This window comes from Bombina bombina, chromosome 2 (assembly GCF_027579735.1).
Source record: "Bombina bombina isolate aBomBom1 chromosome 2, aBomBom1.pri, whole genome shotgun sequence".
Classification (NCBI taxonomy): Eukaryota; Metazoa; Chordata; class Amphibia; order Anura; family Bombinatoridae; genus Bombina; species Bombina bombina.
Window position 1 is genome coordinate 1,053,366,190 of NC_069500.1, and position 26,359 is coordinate 1,053,392,548.

Consider the following 26,359-nt stretch of genomic DNA (forward strand, 5'->3'; position numbering starts at 1 on the left):
GTGCATTAGGAATACTTGAAATTCCTATGTTCTTCACATAGAAGAAAATCTTCTTTTTATTTTTAAACAGATTTTTCTAAATATTGATAGTTTTGATATATAGATAGAGAGATATAGATATATAGCGCCAGATTACAAATGGTGCAATATTTAGGGCTTTCGCTCATGTGCAAAGACAAGCAGAATAAACGTGCACAGGTTAGTGCGTGTCTTACAAGTTGAAAGAAAGTGGTTTGCACAAGCAAAATCCAAGGCATGCTAATTTCAGGACTTCGGATATTGTGCTTTATATTAAGAACTCCTCACGGATACTGGATACAATGAGTAACAAAACTTTTATTGCAGCATACAAAGTATCAGGCATTGTGATCACATAGGGGAAACAGCACAATTCAGCATCAAACACTCAAAGTGTGTTACAATTCATAGTAATTCGTAGTATTTGGCTAGTTCCATAAATTACTTCCCACCCTTCCTGTGGATCAGCCATCTACTCCTTCCTTTACTCCAGATTAGGTACACATCCCATGACCCTGAACTACTCACAACCCTCGGTGCTCACCAGCACTCACACACAGCTTCACAGCTTTCATGGACCCAGACAGTTAACCTCAGAAAAGCCTGAGGAACAGGCCATAGGGAAAATGCCTGTCTGTCTGGGACTTTGCCTGCATTAACCACTAGGGTTTTAAGGAAAACACTTCCAATCTGATTTTAAGTTTAAAAGGCATGCAACCTGTTTATTTGTAGTTCACAGTAGAAATTCATCAAATCAAACCAAAAGCAAATTTGCAGCATATATCCAGAAAAATAGCAACAGGCTGTTTAACACTGGCTCATTCAAGTACATAACACTCCAACACTTTCCTTAACCACAATGACATGTTAAAAAAATAATCAATGCTCTTTTGTGTCAGGGGTATCTCACACTGATCAAACCTCCTGCTGTAACTGCAGCAGTAAAAAGTGAATTGCTATGAGACAGAATATTCACTGTTTACATGAAGCTACAGTGGAGTCAGTCAGTAGAACTGCACATGCACAGTTTGAATGTTAACTAATTCATACTCAAAGCCACAGTGCAGGAGTCTGCAGCTGAAAAAACTCATAAGACATGTGGTGCATCCCCTATTGGCTGTACCACACGCCTATCAAATTGTGAATAAAAATGGAGCTTATAGGGAGGTGGCCAGGGCAGCGGTAATGGATATATGAAAATAAGCTATTTATTTTTTTGGTTGGGGGGGATATATTTTGAATAAAGATGATACACTAGATGTATATTTATTATTTTAAAGGTTTAATATATCCAGATGTAACATATTTGAATTTACTATTACTATTACTTTAAGCATTTAATTCACATTTTCATGAGAACCCTCCCCCAGACTTTTCCTATCTCCCTCACACAAGACACAATTAAAATCCTCCAACATAACTGTAAAATCCCTCACACAAAACCTAGAAAAAAAATCAATACATTCTATTTTACTATTAAATATTAAACAGACTAATAATAACCCACTTTACTTAAAAAAAAACTAATGAAGCCCTCCTTCTAAAATAATTTTCCACCTACAGACAAACTCCCCACAGCACAATTTCTTTCAATTCAACCATACAGTGCCCACTTTGCCTCCATAAATTCAGAAGAAAAAAAATATTCCTGAAATCAAAAATTGCTATTACATAACTTATTATACAAAACTCTAAAAATATAGACATTCTTTTAAATTCCCGGTACTAATGGGGTTAAAGAGTAATCCTAGGTCTGCTCAGGACCTATTGTTTGCCATATTATTTATAGCAATTGTATATAAAGTTGCAAACATTGCTGCCATACAGCTAGATTACAAGTTTTGCAAGTTTGAAAAAACCTCCATAATGCAACAAAAATCCCGATTTACGCACAAATTCATAACGCTATCCAAGACCAGTAGTTATTGATATTTCGCAACCAAAAACCTTTCTCTTACACTCATACAAACACTGTACAATAAATTAATTTGTAATAACATTTAAAAAAAAAAAAATCTAACGGATCAAAGGTACGAGATCTCGGGTGTTAGAAAAAAATGCACACAAACCCATTTTACATTGACTCACATAGACATACATGAACATAAACTCATTTAGCTAGATCTCCATACAAATATCATTACATACATACATAATTTGCTATGTACAGACAATATAAAGCAGATTACGTACACAAAACATATATTAATTATGAACAGGGATAGGCAAGGTGTCCATACACCGACACTGGTGTCCGTGACTACCCCTTGCAGTGTCCGCTGCCCATTTTGCTGCGGGGAGGGAGAAGTAGAACAGATGAATGCTGGTCCTGACTTCTCCTTGACACATGTGGCATTATATTTTGCAGGGTTGTGGCCACTCCCATGTGATGCTGCTTAGTACCGGGAAAATTACCCTGAGTGAGACTGAGAGAGAGGGAAGATTCAAGAAGCGAGCTGCCACTGTGTCCCTGGAGCTTTATATGCAAAGGTAAAGCACTTTAACCAGCACCTAAGGTTTATTATAAATAGTATTTAACTAGAAAGAAAATATATACTAAGTATGTGATTCACAACCTTAGTATAGCTTTTCTTTCTGATTAAATAAAAGGATAGGGAGAATATATAGTGTGAATAAAGTTAGTGGCTTGTCAAGAGACTGCTAGCAAAATTCGGTGATAAGTTATGGAATAAATAAAGCCTGAGTGAAATACTGGATGTGTATCTGCATCTGTATAATAACACCCAGCACTATACAAAGACACAGAAGTGACACTGGCACATGAGTATAGCCAGAGGAGGGCTGGTTATAGTGTCAGTGGTACCTGCATCAGTATAATAATACCCAGCACTATATAATGACACAGTAGTGACACTGGCTCATGCTCATGGGTATAGTCATGGGTATAGCCAGAGGAGGGCTGGTTATAGGAGCAGTGGTATCTGCATCAGTATAATAACACCCAGCACTATATAATGACACAGTAGTGATACTGGCTCATGGGTATAGCCAGAGGAGGCCAGGTTATAGGATCAGTGGTATCTCCATCAGTATAATAACACCCAGCACTATATAATGACACAGTAGTGACACTGGCACATGGGTATAGCCAGAGGAGGGCTGGTTATAGGGTCAGTGGTATCTGCATCACTATAATAACAGCCAGCACTAAATAATGACACAGTAGTGACACTGACTCATGGGTATAGCCAGAGGAGGGCTGCTTATAGGATCAGTGGTATCTGCATCAGTATAATAACATTCAGAACTATATAATGATGTTTTTAATTTGAAATGTACCTTGGTGTCCTTCACTAAGGTCTTTACTTTAGAAAATGTCTGCCACGGCATAGGTTCATGCCTATCCCTGATTATGAAATTATCACAATTTTATGTACTTTTTCACAGACTGACAGGACTTCACTCACTTTGCCCTCAACAGGAGTGTTGGAAGTTTTTTTCTTTCAATTTCTATCCTCTATTGACTTCTATGGGGAATACGTGCTCGTGCATGCGATTGGCCTCTTTCCGTAATGCACGCAATAATTTTGTCTTTTTAAAATCGTAATACGGGCGGTCTACGGTGTGCGCTTATTCATTAATTCTAGCGTAGGTCCTGCAATGACAAATAGATCATGAAATATACTATTTGGCACTGTAGTTAGGTGTTTTACATGTGTGAGCATCAGTACAAGGTCAAAATCATTAATAAAATTACATTACATCAAGTATAAATCATACATATAAAATCATTTTCAAGAATTAACACTCATTTAAAGGTGTTAAACACCATTTTTAGATTTCATGATTCAGAAAGAGTAGGCAATTTTAAAAAGTTTTCTCATTTACTTATTTTATATCATTGGATTTATTCTCTTCATATTCTTTGATGAACAGCATATCTAGATAGGCTCAGTAGATGATGATTAATGGCTGCACATAGATGCCTTATGTGATTGGTTCACCCATGTGCATTGTTATTTCTTCAACAAAGGATATATAAACAATGAAGCTATTTAGATCATAGAAGTACATTGGAATTTTGTTTAAAATTGTATTCTTTGTCTGAATCATGAAAGAAAAATAATGGCTTTAGGGTCCCTTTAAGATCAGGATTTAAACATAATTAGGAATTTCGTCTAATTCAAATATATCAATCATTAGAAAATATTCTAGATGTCGCTTTTTTTGAAGGAACAACAACGCTTTACTGCTTTATATAAATGAACATATGTGGGAGAGAATCACAATACATACATATATATGTACATAACACACATCACACAACAACAAAACACACATTTATCTTTTTAATCATCACACAATAATAATATTGCAAACTAGAACAAGAGAACTAAGATTTGGAAAGTAGACAGACATGTAGCTAATATGATGACATTATTCTAAACTTCAACTATACAGATTCTAGCATTAGGACTTTACTGCCTCTTTAATCAGTTTCTCACTCAATACTACATATACGTAGATGAGAGGTTTGGAAGATCTTCATTATTATTGTGATTTCAATGGTCCAAGTAAAATATTGAAATATCGCCAATAACTTATATATGCCAGGCATACTATATCATTTTGCAAAAATATTGCAGCAATATTGATCAACCAGATTCTATGCCATGTCTATGCACACATTATAGACAAGTATGCACTTTAATCATTTGAGTGTTGACTTGTGTTTTGTAATATAAAATTGTGTTTAATAAGTATTTGTTACACATATAAATAAACATTACAAAGAAACACTGTATATGTTATATTTTACACTTTAACACTTTTACATTACGATTTATTGGGAAAAAACTAAATTTCAACAAACACAAAAAAAAAAACGCCCACTTTAAAAGCATTCACGCCGCTCAGATACAATCAAGTGTATACAATCAGCAATCATTACGAACACGCTACCATTGGACATTTTGCACTATAAATCACCCAAACACCATGGCCAATACGTCCCTTATCACCGACATTGTGGCAAATTGCTTTTTTGTGTTTGCATACCTTGTTACTCATTTTGTGTTTGCTCTGCTATTTGGCTTGTGCTGCTTGGCTCTGCAAATATGGATAACCCCCAGTTAGATTGTGTTGGTGCTGTTGGACAAGTTATGTGCAACAGACTCAGGCGTGCCAGGCACCTGAAGAGGAGCATGTGGAATGCCTGAGGATTAGGGCTCCTCCTGTTCATAGGGTGAGGCTCACCTTGGATAACATGAGCGACTTTGAGGTTTTTGACAAGTATCAGCTCAATAGACAGCAGCTATTGAGCCATTATGATGTACTAAAACCTTTTCCTGGAGCCACGCAGACGTATGCACACTGCAATCCCTGGCATGTCCAAGATGCCTTGCTGTATACAAGTCCTGGTGTCCGGAAGCCTTCAATCCACAGAGGAATACTTGTCCGTTATGTCTCAAGGCACCTTATCTCTGTTTTTTTAAAGGTTTCTGAACACCATGAAAATAATTTGCAGGCTTTTCATAGGATTCCCTCAAAATGAGGACAATTGGAGATGCCTCAAGAGAGAATCCTATGAAATAGCTGAAATGACAAATGTTTTGGGAGCAATAGATTGCATCCATATTGCTCCCAATAGTTTGAACATGCAGCTCATTTGCGACGCACGGATGCAAATTATGAATGTGTTTGTGAATTCCGGGGGCACCAGTCATGATGCCCATATCCTCAGGCAGTCCTCACTCTGGCACAGTTTGCAAACAGGTGTGTTTGTGTAATTTGCAAAATTGGCAGATAAAGGATGTGGTTTAACCATTTACTTGTCTTTTTCAGCAAATGTCTAGGTTTATATAAACAGATATGTAGTAGGTCATAGCTAAAATGTGCAGGTCTAGAATGTGGTTTAACCATTTACTTGTCTCTTTCAGCAAAAGTCTAGGTTTAGCTCCAAGCAGATATGTAGCAGGTCATAGCTAAAATGTGCAGATAAAGAATGATGTTTAACCATCAGGGCCGGATTGGGAATAAAAAGCAGCCCTGGAAAAATCTGAAGACCAGCCCTAATTTCGGTTGCGTCTGTAAAATGCACACACCACATTTTCTTATGGGAATTACTTATCAAAATACAACTTTGTAATATACTTTCATTATTCATTTTGTCTCCTTTTTAAAGAAATTTACCTCTGAATATTGTGAATTTTCTAATTTTCAGAACTGGAAATTGTGCAGACATTTCAAGGCTAAACCTTCTACATATTTTGGTTATCCAGACCCTTACTTATAACTTAACCATCCCTATTAGAGCCATATCCTTCATCTACCTACATCATCATCTACCTACAACATACCATGCTCAACAGCCAACTAATAAAATACTGTATGTACCAGTTTTCCCTTGCATAATAAGTTTACTTTAGAGGAGTCCTCCGTGTATCTGTCTGTAATTTATATCTGTATAAATCTGTATAATGTAACTTACTGTCAACTTCATTATCCATGGTGTAAACTTGATATATTTATATTTATATATATTAACTCACATATTTTCTACCCTATGGAAGTCTTATCACCTCTTACAAAAGAATACAGTTTCTGCCCAAAACAGGTCTTTAAAAAAAAACAACTGGCTTGTGATGATTACTTTTATATTGCACTTAGCCCACCCCACCACCACCTCAACAGAGGGAAGCAAGCGTGATTAAAATCTTGGGAAGTGGTAACTTTTAAATGGAATATTTTGGGAGGCATTATGTCACTTCAACATACATTTTAGCAAAATTCTATATGCACTCAAACGCTCACCTTTGATGCCATCAAGCACGTACATTTTTGTAACCTGCCATGCTCCCTCCTCTCTAGTGCGTGTGGCTGTGTGGTGTGGCCGGCTGCTCCTTATGTACTGGCCCATATGGCCTCCAGCTCAGCTCCCTCCTTGTAGCGTGTAAGGGTGTCGTTATATCCCCGCCCATATTTTCCCTCTCCACAGTGCTATTGGCTAATGCCTATTGGAGTGGAGTGGCTGCATCCTGTGCCAGCTGAGCTGCTTGAGCCTATGTCTGTCTTTGTGCTCAAAAAGCAACCGGCCGCTCCACTCCCTCACCTGCTCACACTAACTCAAACTGTGCAGTTGCTGGCGGTGGCCCACCGGGATTTTTCCAGGTATCCCGGCAGCCCAGTCCGGCCCTGTTAACCATTTATTTGTCTATTTCAGAAAATGTCTAGTTTTAGCTCCAAACAGATATGTAGCAGGTCATATCTAAAATGTGCAGATATAGAATGTGGTTTAACTATTTACTTGTCTCTCTCAGCAAATATCTATGTTTATATAAACAGATATGTAGCAGGTCATAGCTAAAATGTGCAGATATAGAATGTGGTTTAACTATGTACTTGTCTCTTTCAGCAAATGTCTAGGTTTATATAAACAGATATGTAGCAGCACAAATGCATTGTATCATTTTCTTTTTCTTTCTTTAAATATATTTTTTAATCTAATTTTTTTTATCAGATATTTGTAATATTGACATTTTGTAATGTTAATTATTTATAGGTGATTTGGGTTACATGAGCCAGAATTGGCTCATTATGCCTCTACGTAACCCCACCGACGAGGCACAGGAGTGCTACAAACGGCTGCACAGGCTAACCAGAGCTGTAGTGGAACGGATGTTTGGGCTCCTCAAAATGCATTTTTGATGTCTGGATAGGTCTGGAGGAGCCCTCCAATACAGCCCTAGGAAGGTGGCGAAGATCATTATAGCCTGCAGTATCCTTCATAAAATAGCTCAACAGGCAGGATGCTGCAGGATGTCCAGGTGCCCCTAGTCCTCCAACGAGATGAGGAGAATGACAAAGTCATAGAGGGGACATTCCGGGACGAGTGGGTCAATGTCAGAGACAACATCATTAACTGCTACTGGGCCACTGATCCATCATATGGTACACAATTAGTTTACATGTATTATTAATTTTAGACATTATTAGATTTTAGATACTCTGAAATGGATGAATGTCACAGATAGCAGATAAAGGGATACTCTGAAGCACATCAAATTGACAAAGTCATACATCAGAGGTTGAGTATGCACAATGTATGTTACTCAGCTTCACACTTGTATGTTATAACATAACACAAAAGAGGCTACATATGCTTATTAAGCTATTTTTAATAAACATTTAGGAAATAGTTAATGTTAGGGGGAGGGATGCAGAACTATGTACTATTATATTAGATATTTGTTTTACACTTAATTTTCAAATAGGGAGATATACTTCATCTACAGATTGAAAGTGAGGAATACCTATGTGATCATGTCTGTGGCATTGTCTTTCAACTGAGCTGACTTCTACAACATCTAAAGATACGTTCACATGGTAAGTGTACACAATGTCTGGAACAAGACTGGGGGAGGCAGGATACATCCTATGGGAAACACTTATGTTTCCTCTCATTTATTTTAGATGGTATTTCACAATTTTCTATTTTGAAAGTGATGAATGTGACACATAATGCTGATAAAGTGATATTTGAACTATAATCGACTTTTAAAGATCATACATCAGGTCAGTTTGCACAATGCATGCTATTGAGAAGAATCATAGGAGGAATAATGGTGAAATTATTTATAAATAAATTGAATGTGTCTAACAATTAGTTTTCACAATGTCCTATTTTATTAATATTTATTTCATATACATTCCCCTACTTGTGCTATAGAGGACTCAAATTGTGACCGATCATACAGATAAAAGGATACATTTCATCTGAAATAATTTCATAGGTGACATTTACGTATTTTAGTTTTTGAAGGGACAGAAAATATCACATTCAATTATGTCCCTCATATAATTGAATAATTAATGCACAAAATATGATATTAGACATTAATTTCTCTAATTTTAAATGTTAATATGTTAATATGATTAGCATATTTAAAGTTATTTCTTTCAAAGTATGTATATATAGATATCCAGTCTGAACCTGGCTTTAATATCAGAACAAACAGGTGTATATCATAGACAGAAGGTGACTTTATAATTATTATACTTTTATATTCTAATTTTTTGTATTTTTTTTTCTTACAGATTTTCAAGTTTGCTGAATTCACAAAAGAATTTGTAGTTATTGTTAGTGTATCTTATTTTTAAAATAAATATCGTTACATACTTTATATTTTTTATTTATTTAAATACATCTTTTAAAATCAGATACTATATAAATAATAAAATCAGATTATATATATATATATATATATATATATATATACATATATATACAGTATATATAAAATCTATCCATCCAATTAAGACACTAACAAACACATCCTTCTAATATTAGATAGACATGGAAAGAAAAGAATAGTCCCATAACTGTTTGTTAAATGATTGATTTTACAAGCACATCCCTGCCATTATATATAATTTACTTTGAAATATCAACACAGCTCCAGCAGATAATGAGTGTTAAAGTCTTGTATTTTACCAATGTGAAGATGGAGTTAGATACTGTCATATAATTAATTTTGCAAGGTTACTATCAAAGCGCCAACATAAATAAGGCAGGGTCTATAACTCTAATATTAGGCTAAAAAATATATTTATTAAAATACATGTACAATCAAAATGTTATTGAATAACAAAAACAATATTTATAAAGGTAAATAGTATTACCCTTATAGTTCTTTTCCAAGAACTATGCTAGATATGCAGATATCGTCAATTTACTTGTTAATAACAATGAGTCACAGGTATAGTTTAACAATTCCTAAAAACCTTAAAATTCCCTCATGGATCCATGTTAATAGTCTAAAATATTGAAATATATTCGTAGTTGACCAATGTTAATAATATTGGTCTGATAATGTCCTGAGTATAAAACTGATAGTGTTATTTCACTCAGATATTTTCTTATTCAGATATTGCTCACATCAGAGGCTCAAAATAGTAGATTGAACTCCCTAATATTCTGGGACCTTCCAGTGTAATCTGCAATTGAGGCTCTCACTCGAATCTTTATACTATGCAAGTTGATTACTGTGAGTGTGCGTTTTCACGCTTGTATTATTGGGTGAATACCAAAGTGACGTGATGATAAAAAATAAGTAGAGTGGGCCTTATTGGTGCAAAATTTCAACTGATACAAACAATAAGTTACAGGTGGTGGTGTCGGTACTTTTTCGGGTTGATATTAATACACAAATTATCGGCTAGATTTAGAGTTTTGTTGGTAACGACCCGCGTATCTAACGCTGGCTTTTTTCTGGCCGCACCTTTAAAATAACTCTGGTATTGAGAGCAACTTCAACTCTCGATACCAGAGTTGCTTACGGACGCAGCCAGCCTCAAAAACGTGCTCGTGCACGATTCCCCCATAGGAAACAATGGGGCTGTTTGAGCTGAAAAAAAACCTAACACCTGCAAAAAAGCCGCGTTCAGCTCCTAACTCAGCCCCATTGTTTCCTATGGGGAAACACTTCCTACGTCTGCACCTAACACTCTAACATGTACCCCGAGTCTAAACACCCCTAACCTTACACTTATTAACCCCTATTCTGCCGCCCCCGCTATCGCTGACCCCTGTATATTATTTTTAACCCCTAATCTGCCGCTCCGTAAACCGCCGCTACTTACATTATCCCTATGTACCCCTAATCTGCTGCCCCTAACACCGCCGACCCCTATATTATATTTATTAACCCCTAATCTGCCCCCCACGTCGCCTCCACCTGCCTACACTTATTAACCCCTAATCTGCCGAGCAGATCGCACCGCTATTATTATAAAGTTATTAAACCCTAATCCGCCTCACTAACCCTATAATAAATAGTATTAACCCCTAATCTGCCCTCCCTAACATCGCCGACACCTAATTTAAATTATTAACCCCTAATCTGCCGACTGGAGCTCACCGCTATTCTAAAAAATGTATTAACCCCTAAAGCTAAGTCTAACCCTAACACTAACACCCCCCTAAATTAAATATAATTTTAATCTAACGAAATTAATTAACTCTTATTAAATAAATTATTCCTATTTAAAGCTAAATACTTACCTGTAAAATAAATCCTAATATAGCTACAATATAAATTATAATGATATTATAGCTATTTTAGGATTAATATTTATTTTACAGGTAACTTTGTATTTATTTTAACCAGGTACAATAGCTATTAAATTGTTATATTTTACAGGTAACTTTGTATTTATTTTAACCAGGTACAATAGCTATTAAATAGTTAAGAACTATTTAATAGCTAAAATAGTTAAAATAATTACAAATTTACCTGTAAAATAAATCCTAACCTAAGTTACAATTAAACCTAACACTACACTATCAATAAATAAATTAAATAAAATACCTATAATTATCTACAATTAAACCTAACACTACACTATCAATAAATAAATTAAATACAATTCCTACAAATAAATACAATGAAATAAACTAACTAAAGTACAAAAAATAAAAAAGAACTAAGTTACAAAAAATAAAAAAATATTTACAAACATTAGAAATATATTACAACAATTTTAAACTAATTACACCTACTCTAAGCCCCCTAATAAAATAACAAAGCCCACCAAAATAAAAAAAATGCCCTACCCTATTCTATTCTTTTTCAAAAAAGGTCGAGGAACGACCGAAACGCGTTGGCTGGTAAGAGCATTTTCAATCTTTAGATTCACATTTGGCAGTCTGCACTATTGTTATTTCTGTTTTTACAGAGGGACCGTTCTGCATAGAATTGCCCACTACAGCAGGGAGAGATCTGCTTACGATCGCAAACACACTGAAGACCGACACTCACATTGAATAGGATTATTAGTTTATTCACTGGCCCTGGGAACACATATTCATCAGTGAATTTAATCATCCACTGAAAAGACTTTGGACATTTATTGTTTAGAAGATTTTCTAGAGGAGTTGTTTAGACGTTATTATATTTACTTCACTTCACTCGCAGCACAATTAGAAGCACATTTATAATGACACTGTTATGCTGATTCAATATCCCATGATTACCGGGAGTTATTAAACACAACACATTTGTAGCACACGGAAATCTGTTAAAAACAAGAGTATCCTTTTTACGTATTTGTATTTAGAGTCTAAAAGTGCACCAACAGTTGTTAATATTTGTTTATTTTGGTTTAAACACACTTTTGAATTGTAAGTTTGTTTTAAGCACCATCACATTTGCTTTTAACATTCGTCACAGTGTTTGTATTTTAAGGAATTTGTTTTAATCACCTGTTTTTATGCACTAGGTTTAATTCACATAATTTGTGTATTAATATCAACCCGAAAAAGTACCGACACCATCACCTGTAACTTATTGTTTGTATCAGTTGAAATTTTGCACCAATAAGGCCCACCCTACTTATTTTTTATCATCACGTCACTTTGGTATTCACCCAATAATACAAGCGTGAAAACGCACACTCACAGTAATCAACTTGCATAGTATAAAGATTCGAGTGAGAGCCTCAATTGCAGATTACACTGGAAGGTCCCAGAATATTAGGGAGTTCAAACTACTATTTTGAGGCTCTGATGTGAGCAATATCTGAATAAGAAAATATCTGAGTGAAATAACACTATCAGTTTTATACTCAGGACATTATCAGACCAATATTATTAACATTGGTCAACTACGAACATATTTCAATATTTTAGACTGTTAACATGGATCCATGAGGGAATTTTAAGGTTTTTAGGAATTGTTAAACTATACCTGTGACTCGTTGTTATTAACAAGTAAATTGACGATATCTGCATATCTAGCATAGTTCTTGAAAAAGAACTATAAGGGTAATACTATTTACCTTTTTTTAATATTGTTTTTGTTATTCAATAACATTTTGATTGTACTTTTATTTTAATAAATATATTTTTTAGACTAATATTAGAGTTATAGACCCTGCCTTATTTATGTTGGCGCTTTGATAGTAACCTTGTAATATTGTAATTGTATTGACCACTAGGGGTCAATTTATCTTAGCTAAGGGTCATCCCAAACAGGCGCTTGGTGTTATATATATTTTTGATATAATTAATTTTGGTTGTGTGATTTAGAGATTTACAATTCTCAAAATGTTAATTAAGGGTTAATGGCTAGGCTATGCAGTATAATTTGGAAGTTAAAATAACATCTGTACATATTATTATATGTTGTCTACATAACAACTTTTGTTATGTCACTTTTAAGAAATGTGTAGGGTGTACTTGCTAGATTAAAGTGACAGTCTAGATTAATTTTATATTCTCATTATAATATATATCATTCAGGTTTGTAGAAAATTGTAAGATATTTTTTTAAATAAATATAGCCTAGTTATCATGTTATCGTTAGTTGCAAGATAACATAGGTAGATTAAATGATCTTTAAATAAAACATTATAGATAAGTTTCTTTTCACATTTAGACAGAGCTAGTTTTTGTATGCCATATTGATGAGGATGTTCACTCTATTGGAGTCATTTAAAGAGACAGTTAACTCAATATTTTTCTCAAATTCAATCTGTTCACAATTATCCACTTTACTGGCTTGAGTGTATTACATTGTTTACAAGTATTTCCATAAACCCTTATTTTTGCATTTAAAATAGTTGATTTAGCCTGTGGTATCTCCACCTATTCAGAAAATATTTGGCCTTAAGGCCAAGCTGTGTAAACACAGTTATCATAAGAAATTACACTCCCAGTGGGGTATAGAAGGGATAAGGTAATACAATGTTAATTTTCAAGTATTGGTGAGTGTGACTGGTTTACAGACAGATATAAGATAAAGAGGCATGTATATGTACACAATGTGATAAAGTAATGAGATCAGATTATTTCTACAATCTCAAAACATTTTATTTGGTTGTGGCTTTAAAACCAAAATCAGATAACTCATATACCAAAAAAAAAACTTAAAAAGCAAATCTCATACATTTTATACTCTGCTGCTGATAAAAAAATAGTAATTGGAGCATATTAAGGGACACATATATTATAGTATACTGTCCCTTTAAGATTCTGTACTGAGTCATTAACAAGCTCCGTCAAAGAACGGAGATAAATGGCCAGTTTACATAGACTTGCATACAAGGTCCTCACACAGGTCAAATGTATATTAAAAAAAAAAAAAAGGGTTAAATATGCCAAAATGTGGAATGGGTAATAAAGTAAAAATCTATTTGGTGGAGTCTAACCCTTTAAATGTATATAACCTTTGATGGTGTCTAGACTAATATATTTAAATGTATTCTTATATTTAGAGACGACTGCATCTAAATCTTATTTTCTTCAAACATTACCATTGCATATTTACTATTAGAATAATGTGTATTACATGCATTCATCAATGATAAGAACAATATTCTTAAAGTAAATATGTAACTATTTAGTTGTTGTTGCTAATAGATTGTGATGGCTATTTCATTTGTAGTGAAAGGGACATGCAACCCAAAGTTCATCTTCCATGATTCCGACAGAGCAAATTTTACAAAATCAAACATTTACCTTTGATAATCACATTTGATTCATTCTCTTGGTATCCTAAGTTTAAAAAACAATCTAAATAGTCTCATAAGCAGCAAAGCATTACTGGGAACCAGTGACGTGCATTCATAGGAGGCAGGGGAGGCAGCGCCTCCCCTGGCCATTGTGGGTAATACACTATTTTTAATTAATAATAATAATAATAAAATAAAATGTTCCTTTTTTTTCCAAAAATGTTTTTTTGGTTCCTCAAACTGACCCCCCCCTACCCCCCCATCCCCACCTGTATTGTGTTTACTACATTTTTTTTTTTAAGTCTCTACAGTACCGGTCACATCACATTCATATTGCACAAGGAAGTAGAGGACAGCTACCCTTCCATTGCACAATATGAATGTGTATAGTATGGGCTGCTAGAGAGAGAGTGCCACAGTGCCACCCAGTGGCTAAGCGCTCACTCTCTTTCCAGCCCATACAGCTCCACAGGATGCTTCTCTCTTGAAGCCTCAGGAGCACTGCCAGCCCTTTAACCAATCAGAAGGATGGAGAGCTTCTGATGCTGGTTTGGGGAGGACTAACTTGCCTGGCGTGAAATACGAGAGCGGTAGGCGCAGGAGCAGACACACAGAGCATCTTGTGTGACTGAGTGACTGGTAAGTGACATGTAAAGCGCTTTATGAAATGCACTGTGGGGGGGGGAGTCTATGGTTGTGAATAAAGGAGAAGGAGAGATAAAACTGATATTTTGCTTGTAAAGCCTCTGATGCCTGACTGAGGATCGCAATAAACAAAGGAGAGCAGTTTTCCCTCTTTGTTTATCGCGATCCTCAGTCAGGCATCAGAGGCTTTGCAAGCAAAATATCAATTTATCTCTCCTTCTTCTTTATTCACACTTCACAGCCAGATTATGTTCTCAAAATAAAGCAGGAGGCTGTTTGCACTTTGCAACTTGACAGCATGGATGTCCCTTCCCCTGGAGGTGAGAGTCAGGCAGAGCTGAAGCTGGAATTGTTTTATGAACCATCCGTGACTCCTTTGTTTCTGACTGCTTTCACTGTTAGCTGCTCATAACTCCTGAACTAAACGATCCTAACAAGAACTGCAAATCCCTGCTGCTATGGGTATAATCATGCAGCAGGAATTAGCAGCCAGTACTTTAACAGTTAACAATGCCGAGTAGGACTTGCCCGCCTCTTTCCTGAGCTGCAGTGATGTCATCATGATGATTCTAATAGGAAGTGCTGAGAAGCTGAGCATAGGAGTACAAGGGAGTGGGACAATAATAATGTGAAGGGGAAGGTAAGAGTGAGTGTGAAAGCACAGCCTTATATAACCCATGTGTGTGAGATATTGTGCAGCTGCTGTATATCCTGGTTAGAACTATCTCCAGTCCTCATAAAGCTACACTATACAATACATGAAACCCTGCATGTCACACAAAACTAGTGTCCATGGTCTCTAAGTTTAACATGCAGTTATGGAAAGTAATGGTTTGAGGTGGTTACAATCAAATACACACTGCAAGTGCAATGCGGGACAATGGTGAGGTTGCCTTAGGTTCACTAAAAGTATATGCACTATCAATATTGCAAGAGCTGGACCTCAAACCTGTTTACTTTCATGATTCAAAACATTGCAGTCTTCTGTCTCCTATCTGTCCCCAAGTTTGTGATTATTTATACATATATATGTATGTATATATATATATATATATATATATATATATATATATATATATATATATATATATAATAGTTATATAGGCTTTGTGGTTGCCAGGCAACCAGAGCAAGCATGTGATCAGCAGACAATCTAAGGAGTGCGAGCCCATGGCACTAATCTATCTGTTATGGAGTCCACCCCTGACTGTTCTGCTTGGAAATCTTTTTGCACCATTCCTCTTGTCCTGTGAACAGCTTAATTGCCATGTAATGAAAATGAAACCCTATTGTTATAGTCTTAGCTGAAGCAAAAATTGTTTTCCTGGCCCACTGCAGGGTTGCATAGACATATTCACATTGTAATCAGCTTTCTTTTCTCAACTCCTAGTGAGAAAGGGGGAGAGAGAGAGACAGAGGGGGGGAGAGAGAGGAGAGAGAGGGGGAGAGAGAGGAGAGAGAGAGAGAGAGAGAGAGAGAGAGAGGAGAGAGATAGAGGGGAATAGAGAGAGAGAGAGAGAGAGAGAGAGAGAGAGGGGCGATAGAAAGAGGGGGGAGAGAGAGAGAGGAGAGAGAGAGGTTGAGAGAGGGGAGAGAGAGAGAGGGGAGAGAGAGAGGGGAGAGAGAGGGAGGTTGAGAGAGGGAAGAGATAGAGAGAGGGGAGAGAGAGAGAGGGGAGATAGAGAGAAAGAGAGAGGGGAGAGAGAGAGAGGGGAGGAGAAAGAGAGAGGGGAAAGAGAGAGAGGGGAGAGAGAGAGGGGAGTGAGAGAGAGGGGAGAGATAGAGGGGAGATAGAGAGAGAGGGGGGAGAGAGAGGGGGGAGAGAGAGAGGGGGTAGGAGAGAGAGAGAGAGGGGGTAGGAGAGAGAGAGAGGGGGGGGAGAGAGAGGGGGGAGAGAGAGAGGGGGGGAGAGAGAGAGAGGGGAGATGGAGAGAGAGAGGGGAGATGGAGAGAGAGAGGGGAGATGGAGAGAGGGGAGAGAGAGAGGGGAGAGAGAGAGAGCGGAGAGAGGGAGGGGAGTGAGATATAGGGGAGATAGAGAGAGAGGGAGAGAGAGAGAGGGGGGGAGAGAGAGAGGGGGGAGAGAGAGAGAGAGAGCGGGGGAGAGAGAGAGAGGGGAGAGAGAGAGTGGAGATGGAGAGAGAGAAGGGAGAGAGAGAAAGAGAGAGGGGAGATGGAGAGAGAGAGGGGAGAGAGAGAAAGAGAGAGGGGAGATAGAAAGAGAGGGGAGATAGAGAGGGAGAGAGAGAGAGAGAGCGCAAAAGAGAGGGGGGAGAGAGAGAGTGCAAAAGAGAGGGGGGAAAGAGAGAGCGCAAAAGAGAGGGGGGAGAGAGAGAGCGCAAAAGAGAGGGGGAGAGAGAGCGCAAAAGAGAGGGGGGAGAGAGAGAAAGCAAAAGAGTGGGAGGGAGAGAACCCAAGGGGTGGGACCACTGTACTGCAAAAAATGGCCTGTGTGAACGGGCTTTAGGACTAGTATATATATATATATATATATATATATATATATATATATATATATATATATATATATATATATATACTGTGTATATATATATATATATATATAAAACAAAACAAATTTCCTTTCTATGTATAAATATAAAATAATAAACTAAATGTATGTAACCAAAAGAGGCTCATACACACTTGCATACCGACAGACACATGTAGACACACACATGCTCACACACATACACATGCACACAGACAGACACATGTAGACACACACATGCACACCGACAGACACATGTAGACACATACATGGCAGGGTGTGTATGTTCTCCATTGCTCCTGTACCTATAGTATTAGATTTAAAACCAGTGTTTCCTTAGGTGTATGTTGGACAACCCTGACGTAGACAACAAATAATAATTTATTAATGCTCCCATTCATATGTGCTGTTCTGTTTCAGATATTTAAAATAGATTGTATACTATTAGCATTTGATAGTCACTTAAAATATTACTTAAAATGCAGTGTTCCCTCCCCCCCCCCTTGTGTGTGTGTGTGTCTGTCTCTCTCTCTCTCTCTCTCTCTCTCTCTCTCCATCTCTCTCCTTATGTGTCGTTCTCCCCCATGGTCTCTTTCTCTCTCTGTCTCTCTTCCTCCCCCTCAGTTTCTCTCATCCCCTATGTGTCTCTCTAACCCTCTCTGTGTGATTGTGTCTCTCTCTCTTTCTCTCTCTCTCTAACCCTCTATTTGTGATTGTGTCTCTCTCTTTCTCTCTCTCTCTAACCCTGTGATTGTGTATCTCTTTCTTTCTTTCTCTCTTTCTCTCTCTCTGTGTGTGATTGTCTCTCTCTTTCTCTCTCTGTGTGATTGTGTCTCTCTTTCTCTCTCTGTGTGTTTGATTGTGTCTCTCTCTCTTTCATTCTCTCTCTCTGTGTGTGATTGTGTCTCTCTCTCTCTTTCTCTCTCTAACTTTCTGTGTGTGATTGTGTCTCTTTCTCTTTCTCTCTCTCTCTCTAACCCTCTGTATGTGATTGTGTCTCTCTTTCTCTCTCTCTCTCTCTCTCTCTCTCTCTAACCCTCTGTGTGTGATTGTGTCTCTCTCTCTCTAACCCTCTGTGTCTCTCTCCCCCGTCTCTCTCTCCCTCTCCCCCTGTCTCTCTCTCCCTGTCTCTCTCTCCCTCTCCCCCTGAGTGCTTTTCTGTGTTTCTGTCTACCTTTTATTTATTGAATTAATGAATTGGTAGCGCCATCTGATGGTGTGGCTTTATTTAAAAGGGTGGGGTCAAGCGCCCCACCATCTTTAAATTTTACCAGCCGCCACTGGATCAAGACATTTTTATATTTACTGAATAATGAAGGAATCTCTAAGCATAATTTGCAGCATTAAAGTAAAAAGTATGTTTTAAACATATTTTAATGGGCCTGGATTTCTAGATCTCATAATCAGAGCAAGCATTTTGTTATCTGGCAAGAGTTTCTGTTACAATCCTTTAGACTAAAATCAGATGTTTATTAAGTTGACCAGTATTCCAAGACACCATTTAAAGGGACATGAAACCCATGTTTTCTTTCATGATTTAGAAAGAGCATGCAATTTTAATTAACTTTCCAATTTACATCTAATATCTATTTTTCTTCATTATTTTGATATCCTTTGTTGAAAATCATATCTAAATATGCTCAGTAGCTGCTGATTGGTAGCTGCACATAGATACCTCATGATTGGCTCACCCATGTGCATTGCTATTTCTTCAACAAAGGATATCTAAAGAATGAAGGCGTATCCTAGCCATTGCCTCACCAGCCTCTGACGTCACTGCACGTCACTGCTGGGAACTATCTGTTTATTTGTGGGTGGCCAACAATGCATATTTGCAATGGTTAGCCAGATGTCTTCAGACAGGCCACAGTATTGCATATTTGCTCCTTAAAATAAAATACACCATGAGAATTGTGACGACCAGGATTATCCAACCCAGCACCAGTCACTTGTTTGACACAGAAAGGGTTATCAGACCCCTTCTACTGTCACTAATATGTCACAATCTAGCCACGCCAGGCAAGCTTATGACTAAGTTCAGTGGATGCAAGGTTTAACAACACTCTCTAGTCTGTACTAGATGTAAAAGAAATGCCCAAAAATCCCCTTTAATGCCACCCACACTAAACTAAAAACCATATAGCTCCAAGCTGCCACCACTTATGATTTATTAAAGGGAAAATCCTAAGGAAAATCCCAGACTTACACATTAACTCTCAGAATACAATTTAGCAGAAAATAACCTAAAATAACCTAAAATATACAGTTCTAATACTCCAGTCTCTTTCAGTAATGTGGTTCAAATATTAGACAAAGGCCACAGCTTAATAAATGAATTATTTATTATGCCAACAATTATTATGCACAGTGCATTATTAATAAAAAGTTTATTCAAAATAAAAAGAAGAAAATAGAAACCTCATACTGTACTAGTCTTTAGAATCTGTGCGCCAGGGAGATGGCATGAAGCAATGGGTCCTTACTCTGTAGAACAGCTTCCCTTGTAAGAATGACAACTTTACATGTTAAAACACAAAACTTTATACAATTTTCAGGAGATCAGGTTGCTTGCCCAACCCTCTTTGCAGGGGCTGAGAAGCCCCTTATCTTTTACGACCATCAATGAACTCTAAGTCTTCATCTGAAATTATAGAACACATCATAATTTCTGCTAGATACATCCATTTTCATATAGACAGAAAGTCAATCTCTTATTTACATTGTGAGAAGCAATTTGATAACAAATATGACGTTTGTCATATTTACCTTTATCTAATGTCATAACATGTTTTAAACACATATCTTCTACATTATACCCCCTTTATTATCAGTTTCTGTGAAGAGGCACTGTTCTGTGTCTCTAAAACCAACACTTTTACTGCCTGAATGCACCAATGCTTATATGATAACATTTATTCAAGTGGAACTCTGAAACAATTTATAATGGGGTCTGGTTTTATCACAAAAAACAAACAACATAAACACAGGACACAGTTCTTGAAAAGAACAAATGTTAAGGCTAAAGAGAATAAACCCCTTGGCATTTCAATTATGGGGTATTCGTGACAAGAATGAAATTTTAAAATTAAGTATATGTGAATATTTAAAAGAAATAAAGCGCATGCTCTATTTGTTTTTTGGTAAATAATGACAATAAAATGGTTTTAAAAAAAATTATGTCCCTTTAGTTTATCAAAGTAACGTCTTTTTTAAATACAAATAACGCATTTCACCATTAGTGAAATATAGCTTGGTAAATGTATCTTTCAACATGAGATTCTCATTTCTGAAAAGTCAAATAAAATTTCACACACTGACACTTGGGATTGTAAAAACATTTAAATAAGAAGCACAGACAATACTTGAAATGAATCATGATATTTATTTAAGAAAAAAGGAATACATGCAATATTAACATTATGGATTCTAGGAAATTATTAAAAAAGTTAAAAATACATTGAACATTATTTTTTTCTATTGTATGAGGATATATTGTTCTTTGAAAATCTAACAAATAAATGGAAAAAAATGCATTGAACAATGTTACACATCTATTGATCAGTAATAAACTTAAATGTTTCAATAACTAGCGCCTTGAGACCCTCACGGGTGATTAGTTCGCGCTCTATAAGTACCCAATAAATAGAATAAACATTTACTAATGTGACTGGATAATATTTACTTCCTGAATATTAAATAAAATATATTTCAACTGTCAAATGTAAAGAAAATAGCTAAATATTTAATGGATTCTGTATATTATTTAAGCGTCACATATGCTTTCATTCTCTAAATTATATAGAAAATCTACATGCCAAATGTAGTGATAGCACCATTAGGAGGTATGTGTATGGACTTTAAATATAAATCCATCAACCATTAAGTAACGGCCAATCAGAGTTCATCACACAAACATGACTTGACTCACTATGGCCTCACAGACATGCTAACACAATTACATTATTTTATTCAATCAAATATACAGATGCCATGTCTCATGGTGTATCTCATGTTTACTTTCCCATATAAAAGTCCATTACACATAGCCATTTTTGTCAGTTCTCTAAAGCCTTTTGGGCAATATGTCTACTCCTAGGTTCACTAGAGTGCACTGGTTTACATGTTCAAGGAGTTTTATCCACAGCTCTATGGGGCTCGGAGGAGGTCAATGACTGAACCGGTAAAAAGAACCATCTGGGTGCCTGTCGCCATCTCTGGTAATGGGGTATCAGATGTCCAGAGGACACACTTCCAAATGTGTAGGAGGTTTGGGGATAAGAGGTTGTGTCTGTGGAATAAAGTCCGCCTCATGAGGGAGTGGACTCTCGCCTGTCAGAGAGGTGAGGATCCCGGCCCACCCCCAAGGAAACTCATCCTCAAACCTCATGAGGAGACTTTATGTGCGTGCATTTGCAGCCCCCAAGTGCTTGCCCCCCTCCCAGCCCCCAGCTGATGGCTTGAAACTCCTGACCCGGAGGCCAGTGTACCTCCAATCGGTGACCTGGGAGAAAGTGGGACAGAGGCTGAACAAGGTAAAGATCAGACTTCATATTTCATATAATATTTTAATATTTTAGTATACATTTAAACAATGTGTATACAGTCATATTTTCAACATATATAGAATTCACAACAGACTGTCAGGGTACAGATAAATGATATATATATATATATATATATATATATATATATATATATATATATATATATATAGATATATATATATATGTATGTAAATAGGACAAGGGAATGTGTTATGATGCGAGAATTACAGCCAGAAGGCTTTTTGGCTGTTAAAAATGAAATTCCCAGGTAACCAATGGGATGCCCAGCTCCGTAAGGGCCAATAACAAAGCAGGTTTTCTGAAAAGGGCCTCCCATATTCTCACCCATGATGGAAACACATATAAGCTTAAGGCAAGATAGGAGAACACAGATTCTGCTGAGCTGACTTGTAACTGGTTTGTAGGCGTGAAATACCATTAAGTCAAAGAGAGAGAACCTGGGGAAGTCTCCCTATGGGTGATGGGGTAAACCAGACGTGGACTCCTTGCCCAGTGTGCTTAGAGGAATGTGGCTGCACCTCACTGACGAGGCCCATAGGAGGCCGAAACGATCGTCTGGGGTTGTCATGTTCCTTGTTCAGAGGAGAATTGCCTGGTATTTCGGGACTGGACTGACCTTACCTGGCAGGATCAGACTGATATACTTCAGGAAAGTTTTCTTCTGTGAAAAGCACACTGGTCTAAAAGAGGCTGCTTCCGGGTGGTAAATCGCCATAGAACAAGCCACTGAGCTGTTGTTCGTTCCTGGTAGAGCGCTTCTCTCTTTGTATGCAAATTATTATGACCCTGGGGAAGTCTCCCTATGGGTGATGGGGGAAACCAGACGTGGACTCCTTGCCCAGTGTGCTTAGAGGAATGTGGCTGCACCTCACTGACGAGGCCCATAGGAGGCCGAAACGATCGTCTGGGGTTGTCATGTTCCTTGTTCAGAGGAGAATTGCCTGGTATTTCGGGACTGGACTGACCTTACCTGCAGGATCAGACTGATATACTTCAGGAAAGTTTGCTTCTGTGAAAAGCACACTGGTCTAAAAGAGGCTGCTTCCGGGTGGTAAATCGCCATAGAACAAGCCACTGAGCTGTTGTTCGTTCCTGGTAGAGCGCTTCTCTCTTTGTATGCAAATTATTATGACCCTGGGGAAGTCTCCCTATGGGTGATGGGGGAAACCAGACGTGGACTCCTTGCCCAGTGTGCTTAGAGGAATGTGGCTGCACCTCACTGACGAGGCCCATAGGAGGCCGAAACGATCGTCTGGGGTTGTCATGTTCCTTGTTCAGAGGAGAATTGCCTGGTATTTCGGGACTGGACTGACCTTACCTGGCAGGATCAGACTGATATACTTCAGGAAAGTTTGCTTCTGTGAAAAGCACACTGGTCTAAAAGAGGCTGCTTCCGGGTGGTAAATCGCCATAGAACAAGCCACTGAGCTGTTGTTCGTTCCTGGTAGAGCGCTTCTCTCTTTGTATGTGAAATACCATTACTCTACCTTTTCTCATTGATTGCAAAAATATACTTATTGGTCTTCTGAGGTGAGATTAAACCTGTTGAGAGATATTGGATATCGATTGGTGTTCATCCTAGTAAAGTATTAAAAGATTGTTGGTAGATTAAAGAGAGCAGTATGTATTTCAAGCTAATATTTCATAGCCTGTGTATTGTTAAACATATATCATTGGTGCTAAATAATTCATCTGTGCCAAATATAGAATATATATATATCTTAGAATTGATTTTAATTATAAGTAACTAAAAATTTGTTCCAGTTTAAATAAATAGACATTTTAAAGTAACGGTTTACAGTAAGAATATATGTATTTTTAGTATCCTAATTAGAATTGTATTAGAATCAATTGCTTCTAAATAGCTGAGTATATATATGGTCCTATTGTTTATTAGCACTGTTAATTGTATTGCTGAATATTAGTAGCTGTTATCTTAAGTCTCACTGTGATATTTTAAGTGCAGCTCTGAATGAAAGGCTATTGTAAATAAGGCCAGTTCTAAAGGTAAACGTATATGAATTCTGCATAGCATATTTTTTATAATTTTTAAACATGTATAGTATTGACTCACATTCTGATCCATACAAATATATTCCAATGTGTTCATAGATATCAACTAAAAAAATAATTAATGTATTTATATTAATTTTGTGGTTTCTAGTAGATGCATATTGATTGAGGGTTTATTTTTAAAGGATAATTATTAAATATATTGTATTATAACCCTGCCATAGACTGACATATTATTTGGAGAGCACTACTGAGATTCTTATAAATATACTGACATATTATATGGAGGCATTGCGTGAGATATTATTAATATTTATCATATTGATATAATATATTTGTAGTAAATAGAAATTATTATAAAAGAGAGAAAAAAAATTAATATTTTGAAATTAATATTTTGAAAATATTTTTTTTTTTTACGATTGAAATATTGATGTTCATATTTCGAGATTGATATTTTGAAATATTGTTAAAGATTAATTTTTGAAACATTAATAAAAATATAAATGTTTCATATTTCAAAATTAATCAAAAATATTTATTTTTCATATTTCAAAATTCATAAAATATAAATTTTTCATATTTCAAAATTCATAAAAATATTAATTTTCCATATTTCAAAATTCATACAAATATTAATTTTTCATATTTCAAAATTAATATTAATTTTTTTTTTTGAAAATATATTTTTTTTCTCTCTCTTTTTATTGGTAAAAATTGTATTAGCATTTTAATTCAACTAAATACTAAGCCAATATAATAATGTCTATCACTAGGAGTGACTCATTTAATTCTGTATATAGCGTTTAAAATGGTCCCATCACAATACCACTTACTAGAGGTGAGGTCCTTAAGAGAGACATTATAGGCCACATTAAAGAGAAGTTTAATATTGCGGGTGAATTAAATGATTTTATGGATATGCTTGAAATTAAGGCTAAAAATATTGCCGTTAATAATAATATGTGGAATGAAAACAATGAATTATTCCAAGAATTATTAATGATTAAGCAATGCAAGACTCTCAAAAAGCGAGACGAACTAATGCTAAAATCTTGTTATATGCATCTTGTTATATGCATCTTGTTATATGCATTATTGACAAAATGTCGCTTTGTGTCATAGACAAAGAATTGCAAATACAGGAGCTAGAAAGTAGTATTCGTTCCTCACGCAGATGCGAAGAGGAGTTAAAAATAGCCAAAAATAAAATGGATGAGTTTGCCCAAAACCTAACCGCCTTAGATAAGCATAACATAGACTTACTAGCACAGGTACAAGAGTTAAATAAACAGCTTGCGCAAAGCCAGAGAGAACTAAGTGATTTAAAAAGGTCATATCACCATAATGAAAACCCCTATGTTAACAGTGAGAATAATGCAGATAATGCTAACTCCCTTAGAGAACGCGTCAGAGACGAAGTGCAGAAATATATGGAAGAGTGTAGACAAATGACCCCTATTGGGTCAGAAATAGATTTCCCAAATAGACAATCACCTCATGATGTAAATCCAGGGAACTGCTGTAACTCAGCTGAAACTCTAATAAGGAGTCCCAAAGCACGTCTAATAAGGTGTATGACTCCCATAAAATAATTACTTTACTAAATGGTGCCGTACCTGTATTCTCCAACAAGGGAACAATTTCTGTAATTGATCACTTAGAGGCCTTTGAAAATGCATTAGCTATAATGAATGTTACAAGTGAGAAATTAAAAATTAAACTTCTGCCCTGGGTATTTGACGGTAAACATCACAAATTTTTTACTTCACTAAAGGATATGAATATTCATTCCTAGAGTGAAATAAAACGACAATGCAAAAAAGAATTTGGGCACCATCGCACTAAAACTGCGGCGAAAATAGCTGTATATGGTTTAAAATGTAGTGTGAATCAAAGTCCCATCGAGTTCCTTTCTGTATTGAAAAATGTGTACAGTATGGCTGAAGATAATCCCATATTTGATTGCTCAGAATTTGTAAATTTATTTTTTGAAGCACTGCCTACACCCATCAATATTAACTTAGCTAGAGATTTTGATGACGACTGCTCATTGGAATGGCTGATGAAAGAGAGCACAAAGTTATACTCTATTCAGCAGTCCAGTGAACAGGGGGTTAAAAAGGAATCAAAACCCAAAATTGTGGCAGAAACT